The 18,175-nt window shown below is 47.4% G+C and overlaps 1 protein-coding gene across 1 annotated transcript in view; it reads left to right on the top strand.

The window, feature by feature from the left end:
* The window catches only part of TMEM132B (transmembrane protein 132B), a 409,467-nt gene that overhangs the window by 2,292 nt on the left and 389,000 nt on the right, over positions 1–18,175 (top strand). The window lies entirely within an intron of this gene.

Below are 18,175 nucleotides of genomic sequence, written 5' to 3' on the forward strand. Positions count from 1 at the left end.
ATAGGACATATTTATACCAAAAAAATATTCATTGTTTATCTGAAATTCAAACTTAACTGAGCATTCTGTTTCACTAAGTCTGTCGCCTTTACCCTGGAACCAGCTGCCTAGATCTGAATTATGGCTCTTCCGCTGTCTGTGTGACCATAGAGAATTTACTTACCCTCTCTGAGCCTCATTTCCCCATCTATAAAAGTGAGGATTTAAAAGACTATGCATCTCACAGAGTTGTGGTGAGAGTGAAGTAAGCACATTGCCTATAAATAGTGCCAGGCATATAGTAGGCACTCAATAAACATCATCTACTGCTGTAAAATCTTGTCCCTACTTTCTTCTGCATAGGTGTTAATCTTTGACTTATTGCCTAAGTTCCCACAAAAGGCCTGGTCTGGCCAAGGTCCTGTGCACAGTCACTGTGACAAGGGGAATGGAAGGTTCTGATTGGCCACACCTGGTGGAGTGTGGTCCCCATGTAGGAAGGAAGGCCTGGGTCGCCCTGAGCAGGGGTCCTCAACCTGCCGCGATGCTTAAGGACCACTGGTGGGAACAGGAAACAGCAAAGGTGTTTGCCGGAGGGTGCGGCTCGTGCTCATTTCCCACCCAGGCTGCGCTGGAAGGAGCTGATGAATGTCACACCGCATCAGGCAGACGGTGGGCCTGCAGTGCTGATAATGACGGCCTGGGTCCCCTGTGTGCGCTGACATCTGAACCAGGTGCCAGGTGCCAAAGGCAACGAGCTTGTTTCTCGTCAGTCTGGGCTGTCCTGGTGGCCAAGGGCTGTGGCGCCTGCTGGATTGTCTGTTTAGCTGTCCTTCTATAACGGATGTGGGGCTCAGGACCACAGCTTCAGTGCCTGGAGCCATTTGTCTGGGCCTTAGGCTGGCTGGTGCTAATAATAGCCAACATCGCCCATGTGCTGGGCACTGTTCCAAGGGCGTGATCCTGACTGTGAGCCTGGGAGGTCAATGTCATCATTATCCCCATTTTGCAGATGGGGAATAAGGCCCCAAGTTCAAGGAACTTGCCCGAGGTCACTCAGGGCTGGATACCAGACGCTGGTCCTGACCTTCCTCTTGAGCCTTTTGGAAAGGGCTTGCAAAGCGTGGAGAGAATCCCCTTCTTGATAATCAAAACCTCATTATGTGGTCCTTTTTTTGGGTAGTTCTGTTTTGGGGGGTGGGGTGGGTAGTTCTTGCGTGTCTAGATTGATTAAAAAAAAATCACACCTCAGTGAGGAGGATCAGTTGCCACATACGGTTTCCAAGTCACTTTGACGCCGTCACAAACCCTCTCATATGTTTGAGCCTCTAATTAGATTTGGAGGAGAATCAATTCATGTGTCATGAAATGTTAAAAGACGACGTTCCATGAATGGTCCTTCCCGTTATTCCAGCTTGATTGAAGTTGTGGCTTGTTCACAGCACGCTATTTATACTCTTAAGACAATGGAGCTTTTAAAAGGATTCTGATTCTTGGGTCTTCACATGTGATTTCTGGAGAAGCGGAAATTTTCAAATTTTCATAATGATTGTGTTTTTGTGGCTCTTTTCCTTTTCTTTTCTTTTCTTTCTTTCTTTTTAAATAACCTCACTCGGCAGTGTCTCTCTCCCCCAGATGGGGACCTCAGGCTCTTGCCAAAGTATGTATCACATAATTGCTTTCATGTTCAGACCCCGCAAGAGCATGTTGTAAATGGCTACGACACAGATGTGACAATTCCATTAGGCCTGGGTTCTTGCATGGTTGACCTTGCAAATTGAATTTGGGGAGGTGAGCCCTTCTGCCTGGCTGCTAGATTTCACGTTCACAGTTTGGGGAGAGGCCTGGGGAGCTGCAGGCGGAGATTTCTGTGCAGGGCATGGACAGCCGGGCATCCACTCGGGTGAGTCCTGCATCCGTCCCACATCCCCTTGCACCCCCGGGTCTTCCTCAGCTCTCCAGAGGAAGGCGGCAGCCCATGATCGACGGGCTTCTGCCCACTGTGGCATTATTAGCCACTCTGTCAAGGTGACAATGTCATTTTTAAGATTCCATCTTCAGACCTGAGGTTTATTTTTAGGTTGGGAATCAGCCAGCCTTCCCAGAGAGTCGGCCGCAAAGACCTAAGGGCGTGGTTCTCGGACCCGGTTGCTGGGGAGCTTTTCACCAATACGCATGCCCACGAGGCTGGCCTCTGGGGTGCAGGAAATGTTCTATATCTTGATCCCTGTGGTAGTTACTTGAGCTTATCTATGTGTGTGCAAATATTGAGCTTTGGTGAGGACGTGGGAGAATCAACCCTCTGCATTGCTGGCGGGATATAAAACGCTGCAGCTGCTTGGAAGACCGTTTGGCAGCTCCTCAAAAAGTTAAACACAGAGTTACCATGTGACCCGGCAATTCCGCTCCTAGGTATGTACCCAAAAGAACTGAATGCCAAGACTCAAAACAGATATTTGTACACCCATGTTCATAGCAGCATTACTCCCAGTAGCCAAAAGGTAGAAACAACCCAAATGTCCATCAACAGATGAATGGATAAACAAAACGTGGTCTCTCCATGCAGTGGAATATTATTTAGCTATAAAAGGGAATAAAATTCGGATACATGCTACAACATGGGTGAACGTTGGAAACATGATGCAGAGTGATCCCTTGGCCGAGGTGGGGTCTGACAGGGTTCTCCACTGTAGAGCTCCCCACGAGGCCCCATATAACACAGATGACAGGACAAAAAGTGAAATCGTGCCATTGGCAGCAACGTGGATGGGCCTAGAGATGATCATACTAAGTGAAGTGAGTCAGACAGAGAAAGACAAATACCATTTGATATCACTTCTATGTGGAATCTAAAAATTGATACAAATGAACTAATTTACAAAACAGAAACAGACTCAGACTTAGAAAACAAACATCTGGTTACCAAAGGGGAAATGGCGGGGGAAGAGGGATAAATTTGGAGGTTGGGATGAACATGTACACACTAATATATATAAATTAGATAATCAACAAGGACCTACTGTAGACCCCAGGGAACTCTACTCAACACTATCATAACCTATATGGGGAAATAACCCAAAAAAGAATAGATATATGTCTGTGTATAACTGAATCACATTGCTGTACACCTAAAACAAACAGAACATAGTAGATCAACTATACTCCAGAATAAAATAAAAATTGAAAAAAGAAATAAAAAACCGCAGACAGCAATAGATGACATTGTCTTCCCTCATTGACCTTCCTGCCAATGGGAGGGAAGGAACTAATATTTCTTGTACACCTACTATGTGCCATGCCTTGGGTTACACACTCACATCCACTGTCTCATTCATGCCTTGGGTTACACACTCACATCCACTGTCTCATTCAAATTAGCCTATTGATGCCGGATAATGATTTGGGGGGGACTTTATTCGTTAGAAACCAGAGAAAGCATCCTTAGCTTTCTCTGATTTCTGAATCTGCCTCACCTCACTTGAGTACCGTTTTTGAAAAAGCATCTGAAATATTTTCCATATTAATTGTTTTAAGGACCTAATTACAAACTTCATTATAATTGTTCCTTAGTTATAATTTGTTCAATTACTTTAACAAGTTGCCAAATAGAACACAAAGCCTGCAATAGCATTAGATAATTGTAATGAGACACTCAGATGGGTTACAGAGCCTCATCTTTGCTTGCATGTTTTTTTCCTCAGAGGAAGACAGACAGAAGGTGGTGGCTGGCGCTCGCTCTGCCCACCGGCTCCCTCCAATCTGGGGGGGTGGGGGTGGGGAGCAGCCTTTGCTTTTGTACAAAGGTCAAGTTCGGGAAAACGGAAATGTGTAAGGGTGGCGTTGGAAACGTTTTAGATGATGATGGTTATATGTAACACTTATTACACAGCAGTCACTCTCCTAGGCACACTTACACGGAGTAACGCATTTAATCTTCCTGCCAGGTCCCTGGGGTGGGTGCTATCATTTCCCCCATTTTACAGATGAAGAAATCTAGGCACAAAGTCTGAGTGACTTGCCTGAGGTCACTCAGCCCGAAAGTTCTGGAGCTAGGCTCAAACCCAGGTGGGCTGGCCCCAGGGTCTGTACTCTGGGCCACCACTTTGAATTTATTATTGGATCTCAGAGAAAAATGTGATTACCTACTTTATCCCATAAAAGACTATCAATGAGATAGTTTCATTTTAGTCACTTAATTGTTAATAACTGAATGTCTTTCAGAGGCAGAAATGTGAATGTAACTTCCTAACATTTGTTGTAGAGCTAGATCACAACGCTGTGTCACATGGCCGTGCTTGACCCAGTCGCTAGGGCGGAGGGGATAGAATGTGTTGACACAACAGGCTATGGTCTCCTGCTCAGACAGTTTGATCTGTGAAGATGTTTTGACGGGATTCCACTAACTAAAATATTCACTTGTTGAACTTAAAGAAGCTGACTTGACTAAGAATGTTAGTCAGATGCTTGGAGGGCAAGTGACAGAAACTTGACACATCTGGCTTAAGGAAAAGGGACGACTTTATTGGTTAATACGACTGAAGTCCGAGAACGGATTTCAAGCATGGCTGGATCCAGGAGCTCCAACAATGTTCCAGTGCTCTCCGTCCATCTCACCAAGGGTCTGCTGTCCTCAGCATTGGAGTCACTGTCGGGCAAGAAGGCCACCCGCAGTTCCATGTGTCCCCACCAGGAGGCGTGCGGCTGGATCTCCTTTCGAGGAGGAGTCTGCCATCAGCACCAGGAGTGCAGTTTGCTGACAGCCTCCTGCTGTAGCTCCCTTAGGGTCTGCCTGAGCTTTTGAGGCCCGGCCTTGCTGATCCCAGGTGACCCCAGCCAATGGTGGTGGGATTAGGGCTTGGTCGTTTCTGCTCAGTGCTTATGCTGTTGCATTGTGTGGTCAGATCTGCATGATGGTCTGAAAGCTTCTGCCCACTCCTGCTTCCCTCCCCCCCACTTCTATTCAATATCTTTCACAGGTGTCACCTCCAATAAATCTCTTTCTCTCCTAACCTCATCTCAGTGTCTGCGTCCCAGACCACCCAACTAACACACCAGGGTCATTTTCTAAGAGGTTGGACTTCCCAGGGGCAAGGAACACAACTTTACCAAGAGTTACAGCAAAATTCTCAGGCCTTGCTTCTGTTGGTTGAAGTTGGGTTACGTGCTTATCCTGGAACCCTCCCTGTGAATCTGATTGGCCAGACTTGGGTCATGTGGCCACTTGTGGGCGGGGTCATCCATGTCTAAACAACTTGACCCAAAGAAGAGAGCTGTAGTCCCCCAAAGGAAAATGCGGGTCCTCTTGCCAGAATAGAAGGGGGATCATTGCCGGTCAGGCACAAACATCAGGTCTGCCTTGGAAGGCTGTGAAATCAGAAGGCCTGGCCTTCAGCCAGCCTGTCACATCACCTCTTCTGGGACTCAGCAGCCACATCTATGACATGGGCAGATGGCAAGCGGATCCCACCCTGTTCCTGTTTCTCACTCTCTGTCTCTCTCTCTGTCTCTCACTTTATTTCTCTTTCTCGCTCTGTCTGTCCCTCCCTCTCAGCTGATCTCCGCTCACGGCTCTCCTAACAAATCCATCTGAGCCCCATGCTGTTTGCAGAAGCCCCTTCCAGATGGTGGGATGGATTTGAGTCGATAGCTTGGTGTGCTAATGACACAGAGCTAATTCTTAATAATGATGAACTGCGATAAAAACCTCATCTGGATCAGCTCGAGGTACCTCATCTGGATCAGCTCCAAACCACACACTCCACTGCGGTCCTGGCCGCTGTCACCAGGACAGCTGTGATCATTCTGGAGCAGAGCTTACCTTGCAGTCTCGGTCCCTTCCTGGTACGGCCTCAGAGTTTGGAAAGCCAGGGTCATCTGAATCCAGGACTGGTGAGTTGCAAAGACCAGAATATCTCTTAAAGAGGCTCAGGTCCCGAGGGAGCTTACTGTAAGCGCAGCGGCCCCAGAGCACAGGTGTGCATCAGATAGAGTCGTACCTGTCAGGGTACCCGGATGTGAGTGAGCCAGGTACAGAGTCCAGCTGCTTCAAGCTGAAGAGGAATTTATTGTAACCATGCCAGGGGAGCTCACAGGGTTGTTGAGAAGCTGCAAAAATATACTCCCCGGATACATAGAACGAGGATGTCCAGACAGAGAGAAGCACGCCACAGAGTCTGATGAGGCCACTGCTGCTGGACCTGGATGCCCCCGGACACTGGACATGGCTGTGGCCACCAGAATAGCTTCTCCATGTCTCTGCTTCTTCAGGTCAGGAGTTCTCAATTCAAAGTCGAGTCAGCCAGGCTCTGTCACACACTCGCGGCCTTGCTGAAAGGCAGGTCAGGCGTTAAGCACACAGACTCTGGAGACAGACTGGGTGGGTTCAAATCTAGGCTCTGCCACTTATCTGTGTGACCCTGGGTGCCATGTATGCCTCAGTTTGCTCATCTGCAAAATGGGGATGATAACTGTGCCTACCCCCCTAGGGGTGTGCGAATTAAATGACAGAATATACGTGAAGTAGGTCGAAGAAGTAACTGAGCAAGCATTCTGAGTTTGAGGTATTACTATTATGCTTTTAAATTTATCAGTTGTCATTGATGATGAAAGGCAGCTGCTGTTCTCATGAAGACTCGGACGGTGGGGAATTTCCCACATGTAGAAAGGATGATCCATGTGACAGATGTTTCCCATAATAATTCCCTTTCCTTTCTCTACTGCTCAAATGTATTTCTATTTTGAGCCCCGATTCCCCTGTGCTTTCCTGATTTCTCAGTCAATCCGGGGACATGCCTACCTGTTCCCCAGGGTTGCTCCTTAACAATGAAATGTGAATGCCGTTAAGCAGATCACGCATCCTCCAGTTTACCACAGTCCATACCACTCCCTATTGCTCTGCAACTGCGCTGTTTCACTCATTTATGTTACTTAGCTCGATTCCTGTGGGCATTTGAATTTAGCATCCTAGCACTAAAGAGCTGGGGGTTTTGGAAGACAAAAGGATAAAACCTAAAGGCTTTTGTATCTACTTTCATGGACGCCACATCCCCTCCTTGAGATAATAAGCCAATGTCTGTCACCTGTTAGATAGGAGGAAAAGGATAAAACGAGTACACAATATTATCCAGCCCTATATGGGTATATATATTACACATTGCCAAAATCTCTGTACTGCCCTCAACCCCAAGGAGACGAACAACATAATCTCAAAATCCCATCTTTCAGGGTCTGTGTCCTGGAATCATTCCCACAGCGAGTTCTGTATCAGTCAAGGTCCAACTAGGAGACAGAAATGACATCAGTAATTTGAACAGGAAATGCTGGCTACAAAGAATCATTAGCTCTGAAGAGGTGGTTAACTAACTAAAGGGGTAAAAGAACGGACTTCCCTGGCGGTCCAGTGGTTAGGACTCCGCGCTTCCACTGCAGCGGCCTCGGGTTCAATCCCTGGTGGGGGAACTAAGATCCTGCATGCCACACGGCACTGCCAAATTGAAAAAGAAAGTGGGGGGGCGGGTAAAAGAAGACCCTGAGGGGTCCAGAAGCAGCAGGTACAAAAGAACAGCTGGAGGAAAGAGGGTAATGAACGGACCACAGCCCCTCCCTCCTTCCTGAGGCTGAGATTCTTTGAAGAGGGCACAGCGACCACAGGAACACGCAGTCTGGGACTTCCCTGGCGGTCCAGTAGTTAAGACTCTGCGCTTCCACTGGAGGGGGCGTGGGTTCAATCCCTGCTCTGGGAACTGAGATGCTGCATGCTGTGTGGTGCGGCGAAAAAAAACAACAACAAGCAAACAAAACCCCACACAGGCTGCTGGAGTGAGGAAGCGTGTCAGAAGGTGAAGGCTGCAGCTGGTCCGTATATACGGTCCTCCACTGCTGGAGGGTGTGAGCTGCTCTCTGGGAGTGGCCCACAGGCTGAGGAGAGTGTGGCCTGAGGGTGTACTTCGGGCGCCAGGTGAGGAGAGGAGGACCTGCAGCGCTGCTGAAACTCCTGTGTGAGAGCAGCTGGGCTTCTGCTCTGAATAAAAGAGCAGGGGCTGCCCACCTAATGCCTCTATGGACAGAGCCCCACATTCTACCAGCTGGCAGAGGAGAAATGCTCATGGGGCCAGCTCCAGTGTCCTGAAGCAGGGCAAAGAAGGGTGGGTTTGGGACTAAGAGATAATCATGTGACAGCTGGCTCAGGGAGAAAGACCTGGGAGTCTGGGAGAGAAGGTTTCAGGAAGGTCTGGAGGAAGGAGAGGAGGCATGAAGTAGGAGGGATGTGGACCAGGGAAAGGAGAATTTTAAGAAATATTTTTCTGTGGAGTGTCCTTTATGGTAAAGTAACTGCAAATGTAAATAAGGACCCTGGGACTTCCCTGGCGGTCCAGTGGTTAAATCCCTGGTGGGGGAACTAAGATCCCGCATGCCGTTTGGTGCAGCCGAAAGAAAAAAGAGACCAGGAGGTTGTTACTAAAAAAAAAAAAAAAAAAAAGGACCTTGGGTTATCTTGGAATTTCTTTATGATTGATGGGCAGTGTTAATCTGACCACAGTGTAGTCATCCCACAATGCAGTGTCCAGGGGAGCTCGCTTCCTAGAGCGCCTGCAGATACGAAAATCCTTGGACGCTCAAGTCCTGTGTATAAAGTGACCTAGTACAGTGAATAGCCTGCCCTCGCGTTCACTGGTTTGGCATCCACGGATTCATGGTTGGTTGAATCTGGGGAGGCGAAATCTGTGGATCTGGAGGGCAACTACTCTTCTGAGACTGGACCACTTGGGTCCTGGGTTTCTAAATGGCTTATGACAGTTTTCTGTTGGTCTAAAGCCATAAAACATAGGTTTATGATGAAGGTTTTCTTCTAAGGGATCCTATTTGATATGATGGGTTCTTGTCTTTCCATGTGTTGGAGTAGGAATTTGGAAGCCCAGGTTGTAGTTCTGAGTCTCAGGTTTCACCACATAGCTGTGTGACGCTTGGCAAGTCGCTTCACCTCTCTGAATCTCAGAGTTTTTAATCTACCAGATGGGGAGACTAGAGTCTGTTCACTCAAACTCTGAGGGGTGTTGTGATGGTAAGATGAGATCACGGGTATGAAACTGCTTTGACAAAAGACAAAATTTTATTCACTTACAGGGAGTTGTCTGTAACCACACAGCTTGTATATTGGTAGGAAATGATTTTTTTTTTTTTTTTTTTGCGGTATGCGGGCCTCTCACTGTTGTGGCCTCTCCCGTTGCGGAGCACAGGCTCGGGACGCACAGGCTTAGCGGCCATGGCTCATGGGCCCAGCTGCTCCGCGGCATGTGGGATCTTCCCGACCCGGGGCCCGAACCTGTGTCCCCTGCATCGGCAGGCGGACTCTCAACCAGTGCACCACCAGGGAAGCCCTAGGAAATGATTTTTGCTTGGAGGTAACAGGAAACCTCACTATTGTGTCTTAATAAGGATTTACTTTTCTCATATGTCAAGAATTCTAGAGGTGGTTATCTTTGGATGATGATAAAGCTGCTCAGTAATTTAAGGGCTAATCTCTGATTCTCTTGGCCTTCTCCTCATGGTCACAAGATGGCTGCTGCAACTCCAGCCATCATGGTGACATTTAAAGCAGGAAGAAGGGCCAGGGCCTGGTCAGGTACCTCTGTTCCTGTTTCTGGGAGGTGAAGGCATTCCCAGACTATCTCTAGACCTCTTCCATTCCATCTTACTGGATAGAAGTAGATCTTCAAGAGAGTCTGGGAAAATGACTATTCAGCTTTCTCATCTCTAAGAGAGTGAGGAGGAAAGAGAGAAAGAAGTTGGGAATGGACGCTGGGTTAGATAGCTAACAGTGCTTGGAAAAGCTGGCAAGTTCTAGATGGCAAAAACTAAAATCGTTCTGTGATGGAGGGGAAACAACCACAGAAGGATTTTGATTTCCACCCTTGTGATTCCCGCTCCTGTTTATTTGAGCCCTTTCATGGGGCCTGGCTTCATTTGAATAGCTAACATTTTACTTTGGAGGTGGAATTATATTAAAAAATCAGAAGCTTGTCATTATGCAAATGACTGTCTTGCTGTAGCTTAGGATTTTCGTTTTTCCATGAATTATTCCTTATTCAGTGCTTTTCCCCCCACCCCTTGGAAGAAACAAAAACAACCACTGACTAATCAGAGGAATTTTCCAATCATTCAGTCAATGGATATTTACTGAGTGTCTTCTGTGCCCCAAGAGCTGTTCTAAACTCTTTGAAATAGAGGAGGACATGCTTTCTGCAGTGCTGGAGCTTATATTCCAGTGGAAAAGATAAGCAACAAGCAAATTAATAAATCAAATAACATATGAGAATGATACATGCTACGAAGAGGTAAAACTAGGCGAGTAAATGGATTTGCGGGTGGGGAGGGCTTCTTCAGATGGGCTGGCTGGCAAAGGTCTCTGAGGAGGTGATATTTCAGGAGGCACTGGAAAGATGAGAAGAGGCCAGGCATGTGATGATCTGGGGCAGAGAAATCAGCAAGTGCAAAGGCCCTGGGGTGAACGAGCTTTTGGTGTGTTTAGGAAGGGAAGGAGAGCCAGCTGGCCAGCACGCAGAGAGGGGAAGAGCACAGCAGGAGACGGGGCTGCAGAGGCTTGGGAGGCTTCAAAGCCAGCGGTGGAGAATCTCACTTCCAGGCACTTTTTTTTAAAAATTACGATTTCTTATTTGTTTATTTTTGCCCGCATTGGGTCTTCGTTGCAGTGCGCGGGCTTCTCATTGCGGTGGCTTCTCTTGTTGTGGAGCATGGGTTCCAGGTGTGCGGGCTTCAGTAGTTGTGGCTCGCAGGGTCTAGAGCACAGGCTCAGTAGTTGTGGTGCACGGGCTTAGCTGCTCCGCGGCATGTGGGATCTTCCCGGACCAGGGCTTGAACCCCTGTCCCCTGCATTGGAAGGTGGATTCTTAACCACTGTGCCACCAGGGAAGCCCCACTTCCAGTTGCTTTTAAGGGGTCACCTGAGATAACCTCCCTTTCTTTCTTTTTTTTAAAAAATTATTTATTTTTGGCTGCGTTGGGTCTTCGTTGCTGTGCGCGGGCTTTCTCTAGTTGTGGCGAGTGGGGGCTGCTCTTCGCTGCGGTGCGCAGGCTTCTCATTGCAGTGGCTTCTCTTGTTGCGGAGCACGGGCTCTAGGTGCTCAGGCTTCAGTAGTTGTGGCTCACGGGCCTAGTTGCTCCACGGCATGTGGGATCTTCCCAGACCAGGGCTCAAACCCGTGTGCCCTGCATTTGCAGGCGGATTCTTAACCACTGCGCCACCAGGGAAGTCCCGGATAACCTCCCTTTCTTAAAGTCAACTGGACCATATAACATAACCTAATCACAGGAATAATCCAGGACTCAAACCCATCATATTCACAGTGCTGGGGATTTTACAGGGCCCAAATCTTAGAATTCTGCCTACCAAAGGACACGTGAATGAATCCGCCCCCACCCCCCATCCCTCACTCTTCCGCCCGCATCGGAAGCCATTTCCCTCCCGGCCCAACCACGTGTCCTTGTTGGCAGCGGCACCTTTTGTTTTCTGGTTGCTGGGAGTCACCTTCTTTGGTCCATGGTGTCTGCAAAGGCCCCAATCTGGGCTACGGGTCTCCATTTGTGCCTTTTTAATAGCAGCACCATCCAACCCCAGGGCCTTTGCACTCCCTGTTCCCACTTCCTGAAAGGCTCACCCCACAGCACCCGTGTCTCACTCTTTTAAATATTTGCTCAGATGTTGTCTTTGCAGTGAAGCTTTTTCTGACTCCCTTCCCTTCCACTCTAAAAATACTTCTTTACCTGTTTTATTTCTCTTCTTTGCGCTTATTTTCATCTGACCTGCTATATATTTTGCCAGTTTATTTGGTTTATAGTCTCTCTCCCCACGCTAGAAGGTCAGCTTCCCCTGAGCAGGGAAATTGGTCTGATTCTCTGTCCTGTCCCCAATGCCCACAACAGCGCCTGGCACAGAGTAGGGGCTCAATAAATATTTGTCCAAAGAATGAGTGAGTGAGGGTTAAGGAGGACAGTTTTGACTTTCTTCATTTGTTTTTCCTTTTCCTTTTCCTTTTTTTGGCAAAACCTGAACAGGCACAAGTCCTCCTTCCCCAGGCAGCCTGTTATATAATCAGGACCTTCGTTCTGCAAGAAGCTGTCAGCACTGCTTCAAGCGGTTATACTTAGCGTTTCCAGCCTCCCATTTCAGCTGCATGAGCTCTCCCGAGGAGCCTCAGAAATTAGGCCTCGCTTCAGCAGGGAGAGAGGGCTCCTGGCACCAGGCAAGGTGGCCCTGGGGGCTGACGGGGGGCTTGTGGGTGGTGGTGGCCCAGCAGCCCTGACCTCAAGATCAGCCCATGGCCAGTGTCATGCTCAGAGCTTCCACCTCTAGGGATGGAAGGCGAGTTCTGTTCTGTAAATCACAAAGATAGGAGAAGCCGAGGGCCAGCGTGGAAAGAGAGTGATGGGGGTCCAATCTAAGCTCTGCCACTTGTTAGCTGTGTGTCCTTGAGTGCCCTCAGATATCCCAACGTCTCTGTGGATTCAGGCAACACAGCATCTCCAACTCGGAGACTCACTTGTGTTTCTGAAACGTGCAGCAGACATTAGCAAAAGCCAGGACACAAAACAGTGCCCACTGTCCTGGCGGGAGCGCTCACACCCTGCCTGGGGACCTACCCAACGACAGCGGAAGGCATAAGCCTCTTCGAGAGCCTTCTCAGCCATTGGCCCACTCCTCAAATCCCAAGGAGTCATGTGTATGAAGGTTCCTTCCACGGCCAGTTTATTGGAGATCTACAGACTCAACCTCATTAGTTTCATATATTCATTTTTAATATACACTCTGTTTTATGCAGTTAATAAAAGATTTCCACTTCAGATTAGTTCATTATACATTATGAATTTGTGACTATCAAGGAGATGATTGCCATGAAATTTAGACGGTGTGGTTCCAAGGATGCCATACCCAGGGGGACTTTCGCAGCTGCATTTAATAAACTCGGTGGCATCCCCTGCCCCAGAACAGGTGCCGGGTCTGCCTGAGGCCACCGCGGAGCTCAGTACTTTGGCATCTCTAACGCACATGAATTTTCATGCCAGGTCCCTGCTTTCCCAGCCAATCAGTTTTTGTATGTGAGGTTCCATCATCAGTCCTAAAAGCGCCGGTTGTTATTTCCTGTTCAAGTTCAACGTGGTGGAAAAGTTTAAGCAGTTCTCAGTAGTTAACTGTGTGACCAAGCTAGCAAGGCAGCTCTTCTGAGGGGTGGATGTGACCCAGAGATAGTGCTTTATCCCTCTGGCAGGCAACTCTGCGTCTTGACATCAGGGGTAGCTTTCTGACGAGACAGAGGAAGCACACTGCGGTGCCTAAGACAGGACTCTGGGGACAGCTGGGTCTTTGTTCAAACCCCAGCTCTGCTTTTTGAATGATTTGGAGCAAACCGATTAAACCCCTGAGCCTCAGTTTCTTGATCTGTAAAATGGGGATAACCCCCCCCTCTGACTTTACTGGGATGGTTAAACGGTTTGTTGCATTGGAAGGTCTTAACAAACAGTAAGACAAAGATGATCGTATTCAACTGATCAGATATTAAAAGGCACGCATACCTGGGCACTTGAGCTCATAACGGCGGGTTTCCTCCTCCGGGGTAGGGTAATGACTGGACCCGAACATGCTGAAAATTTCATTAATGATGCTCTGCTTTGCGTTTTTCTCTGCTTGTATGTTTAACCAAGACCTCCTGCCTTACTAACAGGTGTTGCTGTGAAAACTTGGGGTACTCCAGCTCTAGGGTTCAAAGTGCAGGACTTGCTCAACGCAAATATGCTTAAGGAAATGCAACCACATTTCAAATTCGTTTTTACGCACTTAAGAGCATAAGCATGCCTTCACCTCCGTCTTCCGCCTGCTGAATGAACGGGCATTTGGGGATTGTAAGCGTGAGGCGGAAGCTCCCTCATCAACAGAGCAGTGTCCTTTCCAGGTCTGTTTTTCACACGGAATCCACCTGCAGTGGACATCTGTCCTTTGACTCTCTATGTATCCATCTTCTGAAAACAGCACCTTGGCTCTTCTAGGGAAACTCACCTCTCCCCACCATGGGGGTGCGGTTTGGGCAAGCTGAGGCCCCTCCCAGCTCCACAGTTGGACACATGACTCAGGAGTGTGTCCAATTAGCATATCCCATCCCCTTGGGCACAATTAGCCAATTAGCATATCCCCTCCCCTTGGGCACAGGGACTGGTCCAGAAATAGGCATGTGACCTCGCTGTGGTCAATGATATTCCTTTCCTGCCATTATGCTGACATAGAATCCTGGAACCAGCCAAGCCTGAAGCCGTGGACGCTTTGATTGTGTGAGCCAATAACTCGCTTTTAACTTAAGCTTGTGTCATTGTAAAATGTAACACTGCTCTGAGCCCTATGGTCTCAGACAAGACATCTCTTGGCCCTTTGCAGGCTAAATGCAGTGATTTGACAAGACAATCAATTCCAACTTGGTTTCTCTAAGAGTAGGACCACGTCCACCAAGCACTGGTCTCGTTTTTCCATTGATGTTTCCACAGTTCCACCCCAGCCTGTCCTGTGTTGAAGGACACACAGCCTGTCCTGTGTTGAATCATTTACTGTACCTTTGCGGAGCTGCTGTGCTTTGAAAACCCGAGAAGCTAATTAACATTAATCCTGGTGTGGTTCTAAATGCTCTCTACTTTTCCCACAGGAAGCTCCCCTAAACAAAGACTAAATATAATTTGTGAGAGAAACAAAAAGTATTTAAAAGTGTACACAGGCATACGTGGTCAGGAGAAAGAGCTACACAGACAGGACAAGCCCAGTATTTTCCTGACATTGGTACATATCTTCCCTCCCACACAGATTTGACCAAAGGGGAGTGGCTTAAAAATATGATAATGAGGGGGAGTGGCTTAAAAATATGATAATGAGTGATGATAATATTGCAACTAGTGATGATTTCACTAAATTTCTAAATTTCATGGCCACCATCTCCTGGATATTTACAAATTCATAATGTATAAAGAACTAATCTGAAGAGGGAATCTTTCATTAATTGCATACACCAGAGAATATATATTAAAAATGAATTAAATAAAACAAACAAGGTTGAATTTGTAGACCTCAAATCCAGATGTGAGCAAATGGGCACTGCCGTGAACTCATAGGAATTTCAACGAGTGCAACTTTCCCGAGAGGCACTTGATGTGAAAATCCCTCAACTGCACAGATTTTCATTGACAATTTGGTTTTTAGGATTACACCCTGAAGAGGTAATTATGAGCATGTATAAAGGTGTAGGAATGGGACTGTTGCTTTTGAACAGTGAAAAATTCTAAATGACCTCAAATGTTAGCCACGTGGAAATTGGTTAAACTAATGATGGCATTTCCAATGATAGGATTGCACACGTTAAAACTGTCATGTAGAAAAATGTTTAAGTGGCGTGGAAAGATGTTCATAATGTATAATTAAGTGCAAAGAGCAAGTTAAAACAATACTTGCCATGTGAGCCCATTTTAAATAAATTAGTGGGAAAAACATTAAGATATTAGGAGTGGTTATCTCTGGGGGTGGGTTATGATTTTTCAATCCTCGTATCTTTTGAGTTTCTGCCAGGAACACATAATTTGAAAAATAATTTAACCCTCACAAAGTCAGCATAAGGGAAATAAAATTTTCTGTATTTTTTCTACCATTTGACTTAAGTTATTTTGTTGAGTGGTAAGTGCATATCAGTCTATTTGGGTTTTTCCTGACTTTACCAATTAGGCTGCTTTTGGCTGCAAGTAATGGATGTCCAAATGGCAGTTCTTAAACGACCCAGTTTATCACATCATCTCAATGCACTGGAAGTATGCAGGCAGCTCTTCCGGGGCTGACACTGTGGCTCAAGGGTCGTCAGGAGCTCTGTCTTTCTGCTCTGCCATCTGTAGTTGGTGGTGGGTACTGCAGTTCCTCAAGGTCAAAAGAGGCTGCCAGAGCCCTCCTATCACACCTTCACTCTACAAGACACCAAGAAGAAGGAAGGAAGTGTAGAGGAAAAAGGGCCCTTTGCCTCTTTAATCCGATCAGGGAGAGCAATCTTGCCATAACTCTGCTTTACATCTCATTGGTCAACACTGGGTCATATGCCTCAGTCAGAAGAGTCCGTGGTATGAGGCTTTGTGGTTGGTTGAGACCTATGGGAATCCATACCCCTGCTCCCAGGGCTGGACACACTGCCACTCAAACCAACTGGGAGTCTGTTGAGAAGGAAGATAGGGCTATGCTGAGTTTCTGGGGGTCCTGGATTGTGCTGGGGCAACAGTGGGTGGAGGAGGTGAAACCCATCCTTCTCGGGGGCTAATGGATCCTGGAGTCAGACTGCCTGGGGTCAGATCTGATTCGGCCACTCCCTGCTGGCAGTGTGACCATAGGCAAATTGTTTAATCCCTCTGTGCCTCAGTTTCTTCGATCAGAAAACAAATGGATGGTTGTGAGTTAAAACATGTCAGCCCCCAAAATGGACAACAGGTGTTGCAACAAGAACTTAGACACAAGTGTTTACAGCAGCACTATTCATAACAGCCAAAAGGTGGAAACAACCCAAATATCCAATAACAGCTGAAGGGGTAAACAAAGGTGTCATATCCACACAATGGAATATTATTCAGCTATAAAAAGGAATGAAGTACTGATCCATATTACAATGTGGATGGACCTTGAAAACAAGTGCAGAAAGCCAGACACGGAAGATCACATGTCGTGTGCTCCCTTTCATGTAAAATGTCCAGAATAGGTCAATCCCTAGAGACAGAGAGCAGGTGGTTGCCAGGGGCTGAGAGAGGGGAGAGTAGCTGGGTACAGGGTGTTTGCTTTGGGTGATGAAAAAGTTCTGGAACTGAATATAAGTGATGACTGCACAGCATCGTAAATGTACTAAATGCCACTTAATTGGACACTTTAAAATAGTTAAAATGGTAAATTTTATGTATATTTTACGACAATTAAAACAAACCATGCAAAGCACTCTGAGCAGTCCCTGCCCGGCAGGTGTTAAATACCATGTTCTTGCTCCTGATGATTCTTTGTTCTGCCCTAGCATCTTTATTTTTCAAAAATCAAAAAAATATTTATTTATTTGGCTGCACAGGGTCTTAGTTGCAGCACACGGGATCCTTTGGTTGCAGCATGTGAACTCTTAGTTGCGGCATATGGGATCTCGTTCCCTGACTAGGGCTGGAACCCCGGCCCCCTACATTGGGAGCTCAGAGCCTTAGCCACTGGACCACCAGGGAAGTCCCTACCCTAGCATCTTTAATCTTGCTAAAAATTCCCACCCCTCTGGTACCTTTCTCACACCCACTCCCCCCACTGCTCCTGGGCATCCAGGGAACTTTCTATTGCTTCCAGGCCGTGCTGGAAGTTACAGGGCGAGCTGTTTATGGTGCTTTCTGCATAAACACTCTAGGATGCTCCCCGGGGGTCTCCCCACCCTCTGGGGCACTACCTGAAAGTGAACTCCAGGCCCTTCTGTTTTCCATTTTCACATGCTCATCAGGGCTTCTGCAGCCTCCCTGGGTTCAGCCCTTAATCAACTGTCCTTCATTCATTTGCTCATTTGACCACTATTATTTTTATTTTTATTTTTTTGCGATACGCAGGCCTCTCACTGTTGGTGGCCTCTCCCGTTGCAGAGCACAGGCTCCGGACGTGCAGGCTCAGTGGCCACGGCTCACGGGCCCAGCCGCTCCGTGGCATGTGGGATCCTCCCAGACCGGGGCACGAACCCGTGTCCCCTGCATCGGCAGGCGGACTCTCAACCACTGCGCCACCAGGGAAGCCCCTTGACCACTATTTATTGGACATTCCCCTTGCGCTCAGCACTGTTCTTGACACCAGCCATTTGGTGAAAAAGACAGGGGCAGTGGAAGAGACCAGCAGTCAAGAAGTTACTTCCTGTACACATGATGCCAGTAGTAACTGTTATGCAGAAAAATTAAGTGGGGAAAGGGGACAGAGAGAGATGGGGTACTTGAGGTCCTGGGTCCCCAGAAAGGTTGTCAGAAACGGGCGCCCTTCCTTCCATCACTGGTCCAGATATCCAGGAATGGTATCATTCTTGATTGCCTATATAAGTGAGTTTGATAGCTTTTTTATTTTATTTTATTTATTTTTGTCTGCATTGGGTCTTCGTCGCTGCGCGGGCTTTCTCTAGTT

Source organism: Orcinus orca, chromosome 15 (assembly GCF_937001465.1).
Source record: "Orcinus orca chromosome 15, mOrcOrc1.1, whole genome shotgun sequence".
Taxonomy (NCBI): Eukaryota; Metazoa; Chordata; class Mammalia; order Artiodactyla; family Delphinidae; genus Orcinus; species Orcinus orca.